A 21,570-nucleotide genomic window follows, 5' to 3' on the forward strand; every position below is an offset into this window, starting at 1 on the left:
AGGTCAGCCCTCCTGCTTTCTACCTGGAGGTTTCCCGAACCCCTCCAATCGGAGGAGGTTCCTTCCCCGGGTGGTTTATTTCCCTTCCATTTCTCCCTGTCCATGCTCCACTCCATCCTACTTGACATCTTGGATTTATGACCCCATTTACAAGAAGCAATCTGCGAAAAACAAGGCGATGATTTAAATAGGTTTGCATTAGAGTGAAATATGCTCCCAAAACAGGCTTGTAAAAGTGCCCAGCTTCCAGGAGAATAGGTTAGGCTCATGGATTATGAAAGATGAGATGACCCCTCAAAACTGGGTTTTTCTCAACTCCCCACATCGCTCCTAGGAGCCGCGGGAAACCTCAACTCCTTTGGAAAATGTCCAGAGGACCACAAGGAGGCACTTCTTAAAGTGAGGTCCGGGTTTTAACCTAGATCTGGACATTAGTTGTCCACCTATGGGTCGGATTTCTGAACGGTACAGCTAAGGCTGGAAGGGACCTGCACTCTGACCAGAAGGCTAAACGCTGTCTGCAGGCTTGACATCCCCCTCCCCGTATGTTTGCTCCAGGCAATCTTTTGCAAGGTCTAAATGGCATTTGCAGTCCGACCATGGGCAGCAACTGGACTCCAGTTTCTACTCTTCCCACTTCAGACCTCAGCCCAGAGATGAGCTCATGCTAACTGCGAAACAAAATCCCTTTCACTGCCACCTCCCTGCGCTGCCTGTTCACCCTTTATTTCCTTTGTGAAGCTGAGGCCCCCACCCCAAATTTCCATCGGAGCTCTGATAATAATTTTCAGGGCTAGGCGAGAAGACACTTGGGGCAGTGGGGTGCGCTGCACAGGGACCCCGCGGATCTTCTCTGGTTCTGGGTTGGGAGGGGCCAAGACAAAAGTGAGATAAAGGCGAACCCGAGGAAGCCAGGTGGGTTCCACTGCAGTGCTCTCCTGTCTCTCCCTGGCTCCCCTGCTGCACTGAATATGAATGGGGAGCTTTGGGGTTCAGCAATTTATAGGGTCTATGAAACAGTCGGTTCGCTTATTTAGGGTTGTTCTCCGTGTGTGTGTGTGTGTGTGTGTGTGTGTGTGTGTGTGTGTGTGTGTGTCTTTATGTCTCCTTTTTTCCTCCCTTTCATCTCCTACTGCCTTTTATTCTATCTTGATTCATCTCCTCTTGAGACCACCCTTTCCCAAGGAAAGACTCACTGAGACTCATCCCTAGGTGTTTAGGATGATGCTGACACCTTAGGCTACCACACCTTCAGAAGTGGTTTCCTGGCAAGAGCTTTCTCTCAGGGTTTAACTTTCAAGGAGGAAGCCTGGTGAGATTCCTCCAGTATTACTTCTGGGAGTGCAAAGTTTGTGTACTAGAAGGAGGGCTGCTCATTCAAGGTTGCAGCCTGGTATGGCCCCTCTAATGCTTTGCATATTGCTAACAGCCCTTTAGTGTGTTAGCATGGAGATCTCTAGATGTTTGCAATCCTAGAAGTGTTTTGATGATTGGTTTCATTCTGAGTTACTTGTTTTCTGGAAGAAACTGAGTTTTCCTAATCAAAATCTAGAGACATTTCCTTTCTTTTTGAGCTCCAAACTGAGGTGCTTGAGGGACACTGCTGCAGAAAGGATGAGGTCAGAGCCAGCACCTGAAAACCACTTGGGAGTTTGGGGAATTTGCAGCATTTCCCTCTGAACCCTGGGGGTGGAGTGGGAGATGCATTCTGTGTTTAGCAGGTTAAAATTATTTTGCTGCCTGTTCCTCTCTTCACTCAGAGCAGGAGCATTTCTGCAGATGAGCCTGTCTATCTTGAAAAAGAATGGAATGTTGAAGTCAAGAAAGCAATTGCAAATTAAGCACAGGAACCATGCTTGCTGAGAAAAGATTCCAGAGAAGCTGAGGCCTCCTCTCCTCTTTGAATCTGTAGCAACTTAGGAGGAAACAAATGGCTGGTTCTCCATTCCTGGAGCTGGGGAGGAGAGGAACCCAATGCCAGTGTGAGCAGTGTGGGTTGGGATAAAGCCATTCACAGAAACACTGTCATTTTCCTCTAATTTGCAAATTGCGGCTATTCGTGTTGGATTGAACAGCTGAGGGAAAGAAGAACCTCCAGTTCTCACCTGCATGTGTTCAGAAAAGGCTGATAGGAGGGATGCACCAACTTGTAGCTTGTGCTGCTGCTGGGAATGTAATGGTTGGCGTGCCATTCTGGTTAACTATTGCCCACATTCTTCCAGTGGCCTTGTTTTGTATGTGATTTTGGAAGATCCAGACATACAAGTCCAATCCCTAGTTCTCCAGCTTGTCAGTCTGCAAAACAGGAAAAGCACACAGGCCAGTTGTTCCCAGGCTTGATCAATGAGAGGGAGAGGAGAAGGAGGAGAACTGACTTTACTCTGGGATTTTAGCATTCCACTCAAGTAAAATTGTCCTATAGAAAATAAGCTTCTTCAAATCATTAAATTCTGAGCTTTTCAGTGATTTGACTTTCTTTTTTCCTTCTGGTCCCTGTGGATTTCTATAGTGATGATACCAAACTGAACACGTGAGATATATAAATGTATGGAGAGATAAGCCTCCAGCCTGGGGGAAGAAATACTAAAATGGTGGAGGAGGGGAGCGAGTGCTGGGGTTTGCAAGGCAATAATGAGATACTAATAGATGTAACCAATTCTGTCACTGCCAAGAAAGTCTGGGATGAAGTTCTTTCCTGCAATTGAGGACCTGGGCAAGAATGACTACTTAGTTGTAAATCGAGTCTTTAACTTAAAATTTTATTTTGCCTGCTGGTGTACAGGCTCCAGATAGGAGCTAAGCAACTCATTTTGTTCTGTTCTCTCCCCATGCTTAACAGGTTAGTAAATGACAGGAATCATACCCAGTGGGTCTTTCAAATCCAGGAATATGAGGCTAATGAAATTAGCATCTGGCCAGGGCTTGCCAACTAGAATTAAATCACTGCCACTGCTCTGCAATACATGTGCAGCCTCAAAGAAGCATCAGGGAGGAATTTCTGGAGATTTGTTTCTGAGCCTGTGTAAATGCTACTCTCCTAATGCTAAGAAAGATTAAAGAGAAATTAATATTACTATGAGTAACATATTTTTTGAAACATAATTACAGACTAAGGATGGCTTAACATGGAGAGCTTATGTAATATGGTGACTGAAGATAAATCTCTAATGGTCACTGTATTATAGATAATCAGATACAAGTTTTTAGTGGAAAGACATAGGAACGTTTTTACCAGAAGCTTCTCTGTTTCAGATAGAGATCAAATACTTTGGACAGTGCAAGTTACTTTGGCTACATCCTGATTGTAAATGAAAGACATTTCACCTGTAGGGACATGGTCTAGATTACAGACTTGGAATGAGATGGCATCTGTCCCACTTGCTTTTTCCCCAAAAGTAACTAGATTGAAAAAAAAAAAAAAATGTACCCTTTCTGGAGCATAAAGCAAAACTAAGAATGTAGACCTTGTAAAATAAGTGAAGTACATCTTAAAGTTGTCAGTATTTTCTCCCCATTCATTGAAACTTGAAAATAATTTATAACTTTGGGGACAATATTTTATACTTGATTTCTCTTTCATTTCTCCCTGCCCTGTCAACTCCCATTTCTTACATAATGAAATAGAACTCAGATCATAGGGTAATATGATATTACTAGAGTGGGGTGCTTTCTAACACAACTCTAACCTACACTTTTTAAGTTGCATAAATATAGGTATCATTGCCATTTGGAATAATCTCTGTAACAATCTCTGCCTCCACATTTACTGTGTTTCAGAAAACTTACCTAACAGATGGTGAGTGGGACATTTGTAAAGGGGTATTTTTTTCAAAGAGCAGAGAGGCAAGGAATGAAGATAGACGCGTACTATGTTTGAAGATGTCCTGTGTGTATTTCATGTATACACAGATCATCTAATTAGGATGTCTTGGGGAGCATTTTTTTCTTCAATAACAATTGAAATAATGATTGTGTTCAACTTCACAAACATTTTTAGTTTAACAAATTACAAGTGCTGTATTTTCTACATGCATACAGGTTGTACATTTGAGCTAAAAGACCTAAATGGGTTACATGTATGCTCTGATCTTACTCCTGTTACTTACAAGCTAACCTACTGTTAACAAATCACTGCATCTTTTTTTCTACATGTGATTTTCTCTTTTACTTGCTACAAGTGTCTCCCCTGCCCCCATATTTTTTTTTTTTTGTCTTTTTCCTTTCATCTGTACCAGGGATTGAACTCAGGACTTCCTGCTTGCAAGACAGGTGCTTATGCAGCTGAGCCCTTGCCCCCATTTTTGATTTATGTTGTTTAGGCTTAGAGAAAATCTGACCCTGTCAAAACTCCATGGCATTGTATCTAAGTTCCCAATTGGAATTTTCTGTGAGTTTGAGAGAAATTTTATAAGTATTTTTTTTAGTTTTTTTTTTTTAATTTTTTTGGTCACACAACAATCATGGTCATTAATAATCTGTTTAATTTCTGATATTCATATTATTATCTTACTTTTTTGTAATTTTGCTCTTTAATTGTATGTGTCAAGGTTAGTAGCAGGAAAAATGAGGCCACCCTCCTGAATGATCATAGCACCCAGGACAAGCTGGAAGAATGTGGAGCTCATATTAGCTGCGATGGCTTTTATCTATCCAGTGTCCTGTCTGGTCTCATCATGCAACATTGTTAGGCTTCTCTTTGGGGAAACTGCCAAATAATGATAGTCTGCCCACGTTCCTGTCCCCATAGATAAGTCACTTGACACAGGTCAAGGAAAGCTGTTGAATGGTTCAGTTGTGGGTATGGGACCTTGTTCAGACCAACCAGAATCCTCTGCAAAACAATTCTGCCAGCAAAGCACAGGAAAATTATCTTCCATCTGGAATTTTCTGAGCCCAGTGTCCACCCAACCCAAGGAGAGGCTCCTTCTGTCACCCAGAGTCATACAGGGCTGAATGGTGAGAGTTGGTACCCTGCTGATACGATATTCCCAGGGCCGACTAGAGCTGAATATAGATGCATCCCTGAATTGTTTTTAAAGATCATTGCACTATGTTATTTTCACCTGCAATTTAAAATAGCTGATTTCCTCCATTATTATAACATTCACTAAATGAAATTCACCAGGTGAAAAATAGCATGGTATTCTCTTTATTTTAAACACTTAAAACATAAACAAACTTGTAGTCTTGATGTAGAATATTCAAAAGTTTACTTTCTTCCTCCTTCTTGCTCACATTTACTGTAATCGCTTTAAGCATTTATTATTGCTTCTTTCCCATCTTGAAACAGTTGAGAGGGCAGGTACTTGTGATGTAAACTGTACTCTACAGACCTCCTCTCTTGAAGCGTTGCAACCATACTGGGTTCCTTTCATTAAAGCAAATCTTTTGTTGCTATCCCCAGGGCACAGAAGCATTCTCATGGCATAATAGAGTACAAAAGTATATTAAACTCCTGGGCCCTTGTACAGTAAGCAACACACTTGACTCTCCTCCTGTCTTTTTGCTTTAAATAGGCAATAAAGAACAGTAGCAAACACATTTTCCCAGCAACTAAAATGCACTATTTAGGTGGAAATTTATGCAACATATAGTTAGGCTAACTAATTAATTAATGGTTCTTTTGTGAATTGCCACCGTAAATATATATGTTGTAAAGAAATATAAATAAGACTTTTCATAAAAAAGTATATATCTGATAAGAGTAGTATTGTGTCATAATTTTTAATATTATAACCCTTGTTTGGCAACTAATCTCCTTTCAGTTATATTTACTAGTAAATATTTCTTGTGCTTGTTTTGACAGCATGTATACTAAAAGCTAGCAAATGATTCTTAAATTATTAGATTATGAGGTCAAAAATAAATATAAAGTTATAGCTACACATGACATGCATCACATTCAGTGAGAAGTTCTAAATTCTTTTCAACAGTAATATTTGTGAATATAAAAACAATTTGCCTATCCTGGATGTGCCATGGTGCCATGTACTAAAAATCCTTCATCCCTTTCATGGTCCCAGTAGTCCTGCAAATTTTCATATTGTCATTCCTCTTGAACATCATGAATATGATTCTCCTACTTCAAAGTCACCTAGTTAACGTGTGGTAAAGTTTGGGTTTAAACTTACATTTTTCTGCTAATATTCAGGTTTTCAACCACTATGCATACTGTTCAATTGTTGCATAAATACAGAGATACTTAAAATAATTAGATTTGGGTAGCCTGAAATAACAGTGGTTTAAAGAAGTTAAAGTTGCCAGATATTTAACCACAGAATATTTCATTATAAAACAAGATTAATTCTATAGGTCCATAAGAACTGGCATGCACGGATTCATACTTCCAAATGAAAGATGCCTGTTCTATTATTCAAAAGGTAGCCCAAGGCATAAATGCATAGTAGCTCTTATTCAAATGAATGAGAAATGATGTTTCTTCTTGTCCTGATTCAGCGCTCACCATTATGGATTATGATGGCTCTTTTTAAACTTTATTTCATTCACTTCATTCTTCCTACACACCTCAAAAGAAGAAATCCATCACTTAGATATATGGGAGAAGTGAGAGCACCATATTAATACAGTTGCTGAAAGTCAAGGTGATAAAGCACGGGACGTGCGTTCTAATAATGCAACACTAATGTTTGTGTGGGCTGTTAAGGGAAGGGTAGGAGAGTTTTCCATTTAATGGATTATTTTGCCTCTCACTGTAAAAGTGCTGCAGCTTAATAGTTTTATAATTGATCATTTACAGAATTCTCCCTCTCTGGGTGCTGTGTTCTCTATTTCGCAGTTGCGGCTGCTTCCTGTAGTCTTGATGGAAGATAGCAAGTAGGCCACTTAGAAGCACTCAGCCTTCTGCACTATTGCTTAGATGAAAATATTTCTACATGTTAGAGCAATGTTTAAATATTTCACCACATTACAAAGTTGCTTATATTCTGAAATATTCAGCTCAGGCAAGTACCATGGTGGATGCTTCCCACAAGAAAACACACTGTGTCAAAGGAATGGTCAGAATTTTCATGTAGGGGATAATAATCAAATTCTAGAGCTAGACTTGGATTACAGTTTATGCTCTCTATTTCATACCTGTCTGAACGTGATCAAAGAGGCACCATGACTTTCATTAGTTTCCTTATCTTTGAAATGGGAGAAATAAAAATATATCTATCTGATAATGTAATTGTAAGGATTGCATGAAATTTGTATGAAAATATGTTAGCACCAGATTGTAAATTGTATGTATTCAATAAATGTAAAAGCCATTATTTTATCTCAACATAGTGCTACCATTAAATGTCATAGCTGCCTAAATAATTATTATCGCCAAGTTTGCTAAAAGTGCTATAGTACCCACACTGTCTTTAATGGAATCTGAACAAACATGCAGTGCATAAGTAAAAAGTCACAGTAACACATTACCCTTAATTCACTTTAAAATACTCTCCAACATTTATACTTCAAACATACTTATTCATACCACTTTTGGAAGTAGCTTTAAAAGGCCTTTTTCATAGGTGTCTTTACCTGGTGTGATGAAAAATACAGCAAATGCAGGTGTCAATATCCAATATAAAGGTAGGCTTTTAAAAATAGAATGTGTCTTCTTCCACATTATTCACCAATCTGTCACTGTGTATGTCTGGTTCTTCCCAGATTCAAATGACCCATAAATACTGGCCAAGACAATGAGACAGTCATGACAGCATAACTGAAGACATCCATAAAAGGAGATTTCTAGAAGTGCTTCAGAAAGTGACAGGAACCATGGGATAAATGCACTCAAATAAGGGGGTATATTTTGAGAGTATTAATGGTGATGTATATTAACTGTAATACTTTTTTGAAAATTTTAAAATTTAATGTATTTAATCATACTTCATATATAAATATATGTATGTATATGCATGTGTATATATTCAGAGAAAGAGAAACTTTAGTGATGATATTCAGTAAAGTGAAGATTTTCATGTACTGAGTAAAACTAATCATGAATCCCAAGGATTTAAAAACCTTAGAAATGCAAGGGAAGTAGAAATCAAGAAACTCTGAGTTTAAATTTCTTCTAGTTGCAGAGCTTTAGGAAACTTAATTGTTATTAGCTTTATTCCTACTTTCCTCACCAATATTTTTTCCAGAAATATTTATTAAGCCCCTTTCATATACACTTTTCTAAATGCTTTAATTAATCAGTACAAAGCACAAGCTTTCTCTTTCTGTCTATTATTTCCCTTCTCTGCCTCTCTCTCTATCTTACTTTTCTCTCTCCTTCCCTTCTTTCCTCTCTCAGCTTACACAGGCATGTGTAGAAACAGATGGGTGTTATAAATACATCCTATGGTATGTTAGAAGTTAAGCATTATGGGACGAAGAAAAGAATGTAGAACATGCTGAAAATTATTGAGTTGGCAGTGCTTGAGGGATATAAATGTGGGTTCTAATTTTAAATAAGGTGGCCTTGATATGGTGACATTTGAGCAAATACTTGAGATGAAGAAGTTGGCAGAGTAGATTTATAAGAAACCATACCCTGGGAGCAAGAACAACCAGTGTCAAAATTTCAAGGCAAGAATTCTGAGCCTACCATAGTGGAGGAATATCAGGGAAGCTACTGAAGATGATTGTAGTCATTATGGAGGAGGAAAAAGAACAAGGTGTGAAGTTAGAAATTCAGGGGTACCAGTTTGCAGATGATATAGGCCATGACAATTATTTGCTTTTTAGGTAGCCATTAACAGAAGTGTGACCTTATCTGCCTTTCACTCTGAACTTTGCACACTGGTATTGAGGATAAAGGAAAATTTTAGAATCTGGCAGGACAGGTAGGAGGCACTTGCAGGTGTCTGAGAGACAGATGTAGGTTTGTTGGCTTGGGCCAGGAAGTTAACAGCAGAGGTTTCATACAGTGATTCATTTTGAAGGTCACGGTAGAATTTCTTGGTGTATCAAATATGAAATATGAAAGGAAGAGGAGGATGATGATGTTTCCAAGTCTTGGAACTGAAGCAGCTGGGAAAGTCAGATGATTATGATTTGAGGTATAAATTGCTTGAAGTAGAGCAAATTTAGGAGTTCAAAGATCACTTTTGAAGATAAAAGGCTCAAGATATTTCTTAACATTCAACTGCAGATATTGAACATAGAGTTGGTTATCCACATCTTCAGTTCTGAGGAAAGGTCTGGACAAGAGATGTGTTTATATAAAATGAAGGTAGTGAGAAGAGGTATTGCAAGTGGGTGTATTGCTCAGTGGTATAATGTTTTCCTGGTGTGCACAAGGTCCTGGTTCTGTCCCTGTCACTGAAAACATGAAAAAAAAAATTGAAAATACATAAAAACATTGCTTACAAGTTTAAGTGAGATAATTTAGTTAGCATTGTGGACTCTACAAACACCAATTATTGACTAGAAAAAGTGTCATAAATGAAATGTGGTTCGTTATTATAATAAAACTGAGCAAAAATGTAACTCATTGTTATACTAATATTTGTGATACAATTATTTTAGTCAGCTCCCTTACGTAGAAAAATTTAGAAAAAATACTCCAACTTTCTACCTTTCTCTTTGATAATTGAAATAAACTATAATTTAGTTGTGAATGAATCTGTCTTTAGTGAGATGTCATTCACAACCATTTAGTTAATGCACTAATATATTATTATTACTATTATTGTTGTTTTATGTCTCACCAGAAACATACCTCAAGGATGTACGTGCAGAAATATAACCAGTTACTCAGGTATTTGTGAAAAAAAAATAGCATGTTTAACTTTAAGATACCTAGGTGGATACCAGCTATAAGAACAGTTTTACTAGGCTCTCCAAATATTTCATTAGCTTTCTATATTTTTTGTATTTTGTTTATGTTTTAGTGCTGAGAATGAAATCTTCTAGGGTATTATGCATTATAGATGAGCATTGTGCTTCTAAGATACACCCCATTCTATCTTTCACTTTTTAAACTGAGAATATCATTAATGAAATTTGATCTCAATTATTGTGAGCACCCATTAGATACTTTTGAACTCTCAGCTTCCTTGGTTAATCAAAATTCTGTTCTTTATTCATTCAGCCACCAGCTATATTGGTCTAAACATGTACTTATGCTCAAAATGCATGACCATATTGTCCAACACATCTATAATTTTATTTTGAGACTATCATTATGTAAGTTATATTTTAATTGTAATTATAACACACTTTATATCAACACATATCCATTTCTAGTGTTCAGGGGAACAGCAACATGTAGTAAATTTTACTAAAATACAGCATCAAAAGAATAGAACAGAGGGTAATTGTATAAATCTGCATTCACTATAATTAAGTTTAGTAGAGTTAGCACAATAGAATTAAGATACAATAAAAAGCCCACATTGAGGCACCAGGGTTCCTTCTCATCCACTCTTTTTACATCTGACAACACAGACTGAGCATCTTTTTTATATAGAAATAAGGAACAGGCCAGTGGATGAATGAAACACTTGACGGGAATGATTTTGTAGAAATGAAATGTTGTTTTGAGATTTGGAGTTTGGGAGAGATCTGTTAGCTTGTGTGTCTACAGGAACCCACAATTTCTGAAACAGTATCACTCAGTGCCACATATACTGTCCTGCCATGCCCCTGAGGAGCAATGTTATACCCTTAACCTTGCTTCCTTTTCTCAATCTTGGATTCAGAAGTTTATCAGAAGTCTTGTAAGGCAAACAGCATTCTCTGTCTCTCTGTCTGTCTCTGTCTGTGTCTCTCTCTCCCTCTCTCTCTCTCCCTCAACTTATTTAAGAGCAGAAATGAGTTATGGGCAAAGTGAATTGTAGTTTTCATATTTTCAGGGGGCAGTTAAATACATGGTTAAGTGTGTATGTGTTGAGATAGTTCAAATACTTGTTTTTCTCCTGCCATCCATTTGCGTTGGCCAGTGTACTTGGTTGCTTTACTATTATCACCTGTAAAATTATGATAATAATCCTTTCATCTTCTTCACAGACTGCTTTTAGGCTTTAGATAAACTTATCTGTATCAAGCATTCAGCACAATGCCTATGGCATAGGAGGCTATTACTTATCAGTAGGAGTATTACAGGTGTGTTCACACCTTGCCAGATGCTATCTTTCCTATGCCTCACTTCATGGTCTCTTACCTCTCATTCCTGTCATGTCCCGTACAAGGGCAGAATTGTCAGGCAGCATTTGCTTCCCTGCTATCTGACCCCTAGTCCTCACTGGAACTGGGCAGGGTTGCTACACGTTTTGCTTCTCACTGAAATGGTCTCTTATGTGTAAGGGAAGGCAGGTGATGAAACTACATGAGTCAGTGTGGCTCTTTTTATCTTTCCCACAGAACTGAGTGCAGGATTTAGTGCTCAGTGGGAGACTCAAGTTTGGGGGAAAGTGCTTAACTATCGAGTTTAATAATTGGGAAAAACACAGTATTTGAAATTATTTTAATCACATGATGATAGTGGGAATTTAGATGCCCACTGTAATCTTTCTGAGACTGTATCTGAAGCAAAGGAATTAGGTTCTATTGCATACTGTTATAAAGAACAAGTGATCGGATTCTTTGAAAGCACTGGGTATGAGGCTTTAGCATAAAGTCTGAGTAAGTATTTGTTTCATGACTGCTTCCCCTGCTGTTAAGTACTGGAGCACATCTAAGGTCCCTCCCAATTAAGCTGCACATTCTCATTTGCACACCAGTTTACATTGACCAAAATCACTTATCCATACCAAGCATTCAGTGACTTATGTGTGAAAACTCAGGACCCTGAAGTCCTTCAGCTGTCACCCTAGTCAGAATCAGCTCCGGGAGGGTTCCATGTCATCAACATTGCCTTGACTGCTGTCATTGCTACTCTTGCCATCATTTTACTATCCATTTCAATCCCGTTCTGCGTGTCAGGTCCTGAGTCACCCCTGTGTCATTTTGTTCTCTCCCAGGGACAGGAGAAATCACAGATAAATACCCTCATTGTTGAAAAGATGGGTAATGTAAGTGAAAGTGACAGAGATGGAGCCAAGAGATTCAAACTTCAATCTCTCTGACTTCAAGTGGCCTTAGGTATTTGTAAACTAAATCTAGACAGTATTCATTGTCCCCATCTCTATTCCCAATGCCAACCTAATCTTAGTCTTAGCAGGTAGAAAAAGACAGCAATTCAAGGAAAACTATTTCCTTCAGGATTTCCTCTATCAGGTAACTGATATTTTATTTCCTTCATGAGAATTCCCACATTTTCATTTTGATACTTACCTTGACCTTTTCATATTTTTACATTCTGTACATGAGTCATCCACTATATTTAAAGTTAATTTATCTGAGGTCAAGTGTGGGGTTTTACTCATCCCAAAGTATAATTATCTCCTGTAGCATCTGACTCTATGCTTGCTTTCTTGTAGGATTTCTGCAAATATTTATTTTAGTTTTGTTGAATTGTAGTCTTCCACAGAACATTAGAGGTTGTTTGGAAAATTCTTTCTTCAAATCAGGAATGCTCCAAATCTGAAACTATTTCAGGAACTACATGATGCCACTAGCAGAAGATTCAGTCTGTCCTCATATGACAAGTTAGTGAATGTACAAGTATGTTGAAAACATTACATAAATTTCTTTTTAGGTTATGTGTATAAATTACATATGAAACAGTGATGAATTTTGTATTTACACTTGAGTCCTATCTCCACAATATTATGCTATGTATTACACAAATATTCTAAAGTCTCAGAAAAATCTATAATCCAAAATATTCTTGCCTCAAGCATTCCACTTAATAGATACTTAAAATATGTTTCGCATTAGCCAAGATTTACTGATAAAACTGAATGTCACTATCTAGTCTATGACTTTCCACCTGTTGAAAACTGAGCTTGTTCATTGGGTTTTTGAGTTCTTCGTTGACAGTGACGACCTTTGACTGTGGCAGAAGTGTAGTGGGGTAAGGAATTGTAACAGGCCTATGAATTTGTTTTATAGAAGAGTAATGGGGAAATGGTGTCCTTTCATATTTCTGCAGAATTCATCAATTTTTAAGTAGATAATTTTAATCATTTAGGAAGTATAAAATATCTTTAAAAGTTAGTTTTAGATTGTTGGCCAAAGGGAAGGAAGTCTTTGTGGCATGAATCAAGGACTTCTGAGCAGAAGTCAATGCTCTGGGTGCATTTGCTTACATGTTTGCTTGTCTGCTGTTGTATCAGCCAAGGTCTTGAGTGTTTCATAGGCACAAGACACTTGGCTTACCTCTGCAAACAGATTGTGTCAAACAGTAAAAATATGCACAAGTGTGACCCCTCACAATATACTGTGAATAAGAACTTCAGAAGGTGCTGTTTTGCTTATGGTAACCTATGGTAGAAATGGACTTGAACTTAATAATGAATCAGAGGTTTTTAATCCTTGCGTTAAAGTATGTGACCATGAAAGTGGACATTATTTTCTGTAATTTCCTCAGATATGTTTATAAATGCTTGTTTGATTGCAAGTTTATATGGAGTCGAAGGAATTTCTGGCAACTGAACAGTATTTTCCTCTAATATGGGTGAGGGATGTTTTAAGACACCAATTTATTTATCAATTCAATACATACTGAATGTTCACTTTGTGAAAAGATGTTTTAAAGAGCATCAATTATAACCAATGAACTCTTCTTACACAGATTTGCCTGCAGCACAGAGATGAGTCTTAAGCTGGCTTACCTCATGTAAAGAGGTCTTGATGGTTACACTGGTGAAATAAGGCATACTCCCAGTGGTTCCCAGACATCTTGATGCCATGGTACAGATACACGTCCAGGTCTTACTTGTTTCTTTGTAATTAATGATAGCTAGACATTGACCATGGAAAAAAAGTGCATCCATGGGCTTGATGGTTCCATGTGCACAGAGACATTCTGTATTATTGTCCACAGCTACTCACTATACCTCATCTCTGCTTTGTCTAACCAAACTTCCTTATTTTCCCAGGGACAGAGCTTGACAGTGCCATGGGAACTGAGTTTTCGTTAATAACTCATCATTTGCTAAGACAATGGTTTGTCAAATATAGTTTTTGAAAGATCTGTAAATTAGATTGATGTTGCATTGGAAGAAACAGAAAGAAAATAGTGTTCGTTATGATTCATGGAGTAAAAAGTAGGCAATTGGGTAATTTTCTCAATTCAAATAATTTGGTAGATATATGTGGGCAATTTGAAATAAGATAAAAATATTGAAATTAGGGAAACATGTATTCTGCTAGCGGTATTAAAAATATTAGCACATACACAAGTAAATAGCTAATTAGATATAATTCAATAGTTTGCTTTTTTTTTAGATTTGTGGTTATGACTTTATATACAGGGAACACATTTCTTTCACTTTCCACAACAAACTTACATTCATTTAATACTATATATAGCTTATCGCAAATGTCTTACTGAAGTTTTAATCTTAAATAGCTTCAGAAGGATGAGATTATAATCATTCTCCCAAATCACTTGAAAGTGTAATTATGTAAATTTTCCTTTAATTATTTGAATTTGTAAATTTAAAAAATGGTTAATTTTATTTATTTTTATTTGTTTCCCATTAAAGATGGAAACACTGAAAGACAAAAAGTTGAAACATTAACATGTGGATTAACAATGAACAAAACTCATTGAATGGGAAAGAAATTAAAATAAACCTCCAAATGTTGCATTCTCATAAATTTGATGTTTTTATTCTGGAAGAAATCACACATGCTCTTATGAAACTTCTGGGATACTGAGAAATTACTCTGTTTGAGACTATCATGTATGGTAGTGATTCCAGGAATCATTATAAAATAATAATTATACAACAACCTTTCTCAGGTAAGGAAAATGCACATTAGAAATGGTAAAAATCTCAAATGGTAATGTAATGAAGAATTAGAAGCATGCTTAGTTACCACATTCGTAAACAGTTCTCCAGTTGGACACGTATAAGGTCTTGGAAGCTGTATTTTTTTTTTTTTTTTTTACTGACCATCCCCATGAGATTTTCAGACAGACGCCTGCCTCTGCTGATAGTTTTCTCAAGCTTTAGCTTACATCAGATTCACTTTAAAGTTTTGTTAAAGTGGAGAGAGATCTGTGTTCCTCCCCTATTTTTGCATTTGTAATTGGTGAACAATTAGTGCTAATGTACTGTCTGCTGATCACACTTTGAGGATTACTTAGTTCTGGAAACATCTTCAGTGTGGAATTGTGTCCTGGAAAAATGGTTTCAAGAGAAGCTAAAGTGCAGAGAACCTCAATCCTAAATTTTTTAAAAGTAGAAAAACTAGCTAAAGTATATTGAAGCAAGAATATAAGAACTTTATCTACATTAACTCATTTGTTTAGATAAGGTATGTATGTATTATTTACTGTCCTTACTTCATGGGAAGTCCAGAGCAATTAATTCATTTTTCCAGTTATCCAACTTGTATATAGCAGATTAAGAATTCTAATCTAGAACGTCAAGTTTCAGAGCCCAAAGACCTTTTTTAAAATCAATATGATTTTTAATTGCTGAGTCACATTTTATTACATTTACAGAGCACTATGTGTTCTTTCAATATATGTACATAAAAAGAAATCATTACATCAAGCTAATTAACTTATCTATGTACTCAAATGCTTTTCAGGTTTTTGGGGAACTCATTGGAAATTCACTCTTTTATATATTTTTATTTACCATAAATTTAGCAATTCTGCTTTGGTTATTTTGCCCCAGCATTCTGCTTATATACAAGGGTAAAATGTCAGCCGCTGTCTCTTGACGTCACTTCTCAGAATGTACTTTAGAAGAATAAGTGGACTTTAAAAATATTGCTATTTTAAAAATTGGTGAAGAATATCAAGTTTACCAATGCAGTATTCTCCCTCTCACACCTAACGTAAACAAGTCTGATTCTGAAGAATCTAGAATAGGAATATAATTATGGTACACTAGGAAGGAGACACCAATATCTATTTGTAATGACTTCAGCTAAAATAATAGAAATGGAGTCAAAGTCACTGAACTTGTTTTTCTTACATCACAAGAAGTTTGGAGATAGTTTCCCTACTGCTAGTTCAGCCACTACAGGTATCACAAGGGACTGGATTCCTTCAGCCATGCCATCCCTTCTTGTTTTTGTCATTGCAACCCTCATTGTTGCAAGTTAACTGCTGAGTCCCCCCCCTGTGTTCTCCTTGTTTCAAGCAGAAAGAAATGAAGAAAAAAAAAAAACAGGCATTGTGTACAATCAGGGTGCAATTTATTTTCCAAAAGCTGAATTTACTACTAAATACTGGCTATATTAGCTTGGAAAATGTTGGGGTAGCTGGTGAAACTTCTAAATTCAGGAACAGGAAAAGTAGTAAAAGGCAATTTGCAGCGTCTGCAAGCCCCCCTTCAATCACCCTTCAATCACCCCAATAAATAGGAACACACTATTTTATTTCACATATTTTGCTTTGAAGAACAGTAGGGAAATATCCCTTATCTGTAAATACTCTCTTAGAAGGGTATAATAACATAATTATACAGCCCCCTACGGAGCTTCTTTGTTCTAAAAACTCTTTGAAAATTGTTCAAGGTTAAGGACATTTTGATCTTAATTTAGCAACTTGCAGTTGATTATCTTCTAAAAACATCTCTCTGCAGATGTGCTGTCAGGCTTTAGAAACTTATGTAGAAGTGACCAGAAGATTTTTTTGGTTCAGTTGTAAACAATATAAATCTTTTGGAAGTAAAATCCATTTGGGGACCACAGGCACTTGGTGTTGCTACATATGTTTTCCTCCTCCCTACTTTTTCATAAATTCTCTTTTGATATCACCTATCCATTTCTCTTGTTTTCTTCATTAGTAAAACATTTTAGCATTCCATCTGTTGCTTCTCTTTGTCATAAATGCTTTGTTAGATCTTTGCTCCTTCTCTCATGTTTGGACTCTTCTTAAAGGAACTATGACTTCTCCAGAATTGTGGAGAATTCTCTTCTGTAAAAAAGACAGAGGTATTGATTAGCTGAAAATATAAGCAATACATGGAATGTTTCTGAGTATTTAATACAATACGCTTATAATCAGTGAAGACACCAAAGGTAATTCCATCAGGCCCCTATTTTTTTTTTTTTTTTTTTTTTTTTTTTTTTTTTGTACCCAGGATCTAACTGATGATCTCATGCTTGTAGAGAGGTGCTGTGCCACTGACCTAAATCCCTGGCCCTAGACACTTAATTTTATAGGCAAGAACTAAAATCTAAAAACTTGTATTATGTAAGAAACACTAAATGAGAAAACTTAAACTTCAGTGGTGTGACATACAAGGCGTATTTTCTTTATTTCTGTAGTGCACTACTGACTTTGGTGATTTGGTGGGCTGTTTGCCTGAGAAGCAAGCCAGGAGCCTGTTATCGTTATCATGTGGCACCATGTCACATGACTCAGAAGGGAAAGTAAAGAAAAATTCCAATCTTAGTTATAAATATAAATTCTCATGCCCCTCAAAAGTAAATTCTTAATGTCATTTCTAATCATGTTCTTTGGTATAGTAAGCTGTGATGTGACTGTACTTATAAGCAAGTGGAGATGGAGAATAATATTCCTGCCTTGGTTTTAGCAATGATGTGTCTATAATTTGGAGAGTCTATAAGTGCAAAGCCAACAGCTGATTGTTTATGCCACAATGAGCTATTAGTCCAATGCAATGGGAATATATATATATATATATGTATATATACATATATATGTATATATACACATATGTATGCATTTAACACACACACATATATATATATATATATATATATATATATATATCTGTATCTGTACCTATGCCTATGTGTATATCTATAAAATGAGTTGACACTTGGAGAAATTTACTTTTCAAACAAAGTACAGATCAGTATCCTCTTGTTCTGACGTTTCCTAGCTCAATATGATTATTATTTCTCTGTCCATCTCTGAACATTCATGTTAGTGCCACTTAGTGAAATTTCAAACGACATTTATCCCAGAATCTCCAATGCTTTGAAAGGCATAGTGTACCCCAAACTTAACAATTTTAATCTGAGAAAATGTCTTCAATTTTAAACGATAAATTTTGCATAAAAGACATTTTGATTAAAGAAGAAAAAGTGTTGATTTTTGTTTTACACACATAAACTGATTCATAGTGCAAAACAGCTAGAAAATTGGTGAAGTTAAAGTGAAATTTTTGCAAGTTAAAGTATATTTAATTATAAAAGTAATGCAGACTCACTGCAGAAACTTTAAAAGTTAAAAAGATATAAATACAAACTTGAAAACAACTCAAAATACCAGTTTCAAAATGGGAAGTGTATAATTTTTCAGATTTTTTTAGTAGTGGTGAACATGAGCAGTATACACATACAGTATCTTTTCTCACTGAATTAAATTGTAAAATAAAATTTTATATTTTCTTACTAATAGTGTATTACAGACACAAGTCCATCTCAGTAAAAATCTGCAGCAGTATGCTTAATGATTGAGTGGTGTGTAATTATTTATTTAAACAGCCCCCTACTTTTCACTATTTAGGTATCTCTCTTAACATTTAGCTATTAATTAAAATTAGAAAACCATTGATTCCCATGTCTCTTTGAGAATATATTCATATATTTCCTTAGAATGACCCTTCAGAAGTAGGATGACTGCTTTTCAGTTTTGGGACATGTTGATGCATGCTATTTCAGAAAGGTTACGTTATGGTACTTTTCTATCAGCAATTTGATGTCTGTTTCCTCTTGCCAGGACCAGAATTAGCCATTTTATTTATTCCCCTTGGGTAAGTCAAACATGAGATCTAAATGATTTCAATTATATTTCCTCATATGATAATAGTGAAAATGACCATATATTCATGTATCATTGGCTATTAGTATTTATTTTTTGTGTGTTTGTGACCTTTAGCAATTTTCCATGTTCATTTAAAACAATTTTACATACCTTATGACATTCATTATCTTGTTATTTTTCAGCACAGATTGCCTGTTCTCTTCTAATCTATCAATTAAAATTTTATGTTTGTAGAACTTCTAGGCTATTGCCAGTCTATTAAAAACACTAACATATACAAATGTGTGAAAAATAATCAGTCATTTTCTCATATTTCATAATTAATTTATTTCCTTTTGGACACTATGGAAAAGTAATCTCATTCAGTATTAGAGTTGAATACAAGCCCTTCTGTCTGAAAGAGATTATAAGGTTTTGCTGTAGTAAAACAAGATTTTTGTAGAGTAAACATGATATATATAAAACACAAGTGTTGGAGGTGTAGTTTAGTAGTAGAGTAGGTTTGTAGTATGAACAAAGCCTGGGTTTGATCCCTCTCACACCATTAAAAAGTATCTTTATATTTAAAATAGTATTTTAGATTTATGCTCGCTAGTGGATAAGTACAACTAATTAATATTAAATGAAATGTTAACACTAGTAAGAACAGTCTAAAACCTAGCAATGTGAAGTGAGGAGAAACAAAGGATAGCCTGTGTCCACTCCACATTCGCCATGACTTCCATGTGATCCAGTGACCCCTCATCAGGCAGGATGAGTGGACTGGTAAATCTGAGAGGCTACTCTTGTCAACTCTAAAACTAAGTAGAAAGTGCTGTGTGGAGCAGAGGTGGTCAGGCCATGGACTGGACACTTGGCTCTACCCTATGACCCTTAAACTCAATGTCTGGCAAAATGCTTATATAACTCATATTGATGATATTAAAGACAGTATCAATGAGGTAACATTTAGTTTTTTGAATGATCTAACGTGTTCTGCAAAATGCCATCCATTGGTTAGTGACCAAAATCCTTGTGAGAAATAATGAATGAATCTGACACTCACATTTTTAGAAACTGAAATCTTATGTATTAGGCAAGCACAGTGGCTACTTTTTGCCTTGTATTCCTCCAGGTAGAGCTAGATGACACTGCATGCAGTAAGATGTTATTGCATTTGACCTTTGGAGCTGCCTCATCCTGTAGCTAGCTCTTTGTTATCAAGCATATTAAAGTAGATAGCAAAATAATGTAGGTGGAAAGGTTCCCAGAGAGGTAGAGTGTTTCATGGACTGTTAATATCTTTAAAATTATTATGGGTGTTTTGGGAAAGGATCATATAGTCAAATATAATTTAGAAATGATATAATTTATACATGTAACTCGTAATAGTTATAAAAATACCACTTATTCAATGTTTCTAATCTGTTAAGTATTTTAAAGTTATGACAATGGGCTGGGGATTTAGCTCAGCTGCATAAGCACCTGCCTGGCAAGTACAAGGCCATGAGTTTGATACTCAGTACCAATAAATAAATATATAAATACATAAATAAATATAAAATTACAACCTATTAATATGTACTCTCTTGTTTTATTTTCTTTAGGTATTTTTCCAGCTTTACTGAAGTACAATTGCTAAATACATATTGTATATATTTTGCATTATGGGTTAGTTTCTACAATCAAATTAGTGCATCCAATACCACAAGAAATGTTAATATTAGCAAGAATGGTCTTGCTAATTTTGTATGTGTGTATGTTGAGAGAGCAGCTGTGCAGTGAGGACACCTAAATCCACTTTATAAACACTTTTCAAGTAAGCAGTGCCATATGCACTGTAGGCTTCATGGTGCACATTGGATGTGAGGCCACTCAAATGCTTAGAATGTAGTTAAGAATATAGTCAAGTGGTTTAGAATATAGTTAAGACTGCAGTGTTTCTAGTGAGATAAACCTGGCATGGACTCTGATCATCATTACTACCTAACTTTTGGTTATGTGGTTATACTTTATATTCCTTATAAGTGTTCTCTTTAAAGCAGCATACTTATGGATCTGAAATCAGGATATTTATTGAATCAACAAATGCTTAGCTGAGATAATAAATATAGCACTTAAAACTGTATTAGCATTTATCATTGGCTCTTCAATTGTTGCAATCATTTAAGTAGTTAATAACAATAAGAATAAACGTTTAATAATATATCAAAAATGTGCCAGTACTTTACATGTAATACCTTGTTAGTTACCATAACATTGCTCTGTAGATGTTATCTTCCTTTCGAGAAAACTGAGTAACATTTGCAAGTTATTAATTCAAGTCTGAATCACTCTGAACCCATGCTTTTCACAGTACAATGTCTATAACTTTTCTTCCAAATTTATTTGTCATTGTTTTTAACTTCCAAGCATTTGATATGAAATTCCTTTCTTTATTTGGGAAATTTCCACTCTATACATTTTCTTACACTAAACAAATTGAAAATATTAGCATGTTATTTGTTGTCTTTGTCAGTATTCTCAAAGAAGGGAAGACAGGTTATTAGGGTCTGTGAATTAAGCCTCTTTCTTAACCTTTTAATTAGGGGTGAATGAAGTGAAGAAACAGAGAGTGGAGAATCCTTCCTGGGCTAACAGTGATAGCAATGGCACCCGGGCCAGCTTTCTTATCCTTTCTCCTGTGCCAGCAAGGCATTTAATTTCATTTGAGTCTGATTTTACGATTTCAGTAGCAACATCTCTGCTCTGGTTCTTCAGTCTGGCTCCACTTACTGCTCAATAACCTTTTAAAA

At 36.0% G+C, this 21,570-nt stretch overlaps 1 protein-coding gene across 9 annotated transcripts in view; it reads left to right on the forward strand.

Moving 5' to 3' along the window:
• The window catches only part of Grm7 (glutamate metabotropic receptor 7), an 808,103-nt gene that overhangs the window by 971 nt on the left and 785,562 nt on the right, over nt 1-21,570 (forward strand). The gene's annotated exons all lie outside the window — the stretch shown is intronic.

Source organism: Cavia porcellus, unplaced genomic scaffold, assembly GCF_034190915.1.
Source record: "Cavia porcellus strain 051 isolate PalLab524CR breed Dunkin Hartley unplaced genomic scaffold, mCavPor4.1 scaffold_13, whole genome shotgun sequence".
Lineage (NCBI taxonomy): Eukaryota > Metazoa > Chordata > Mammalia > Rodentia > Caviidae > Cavia > Cavia porcellus.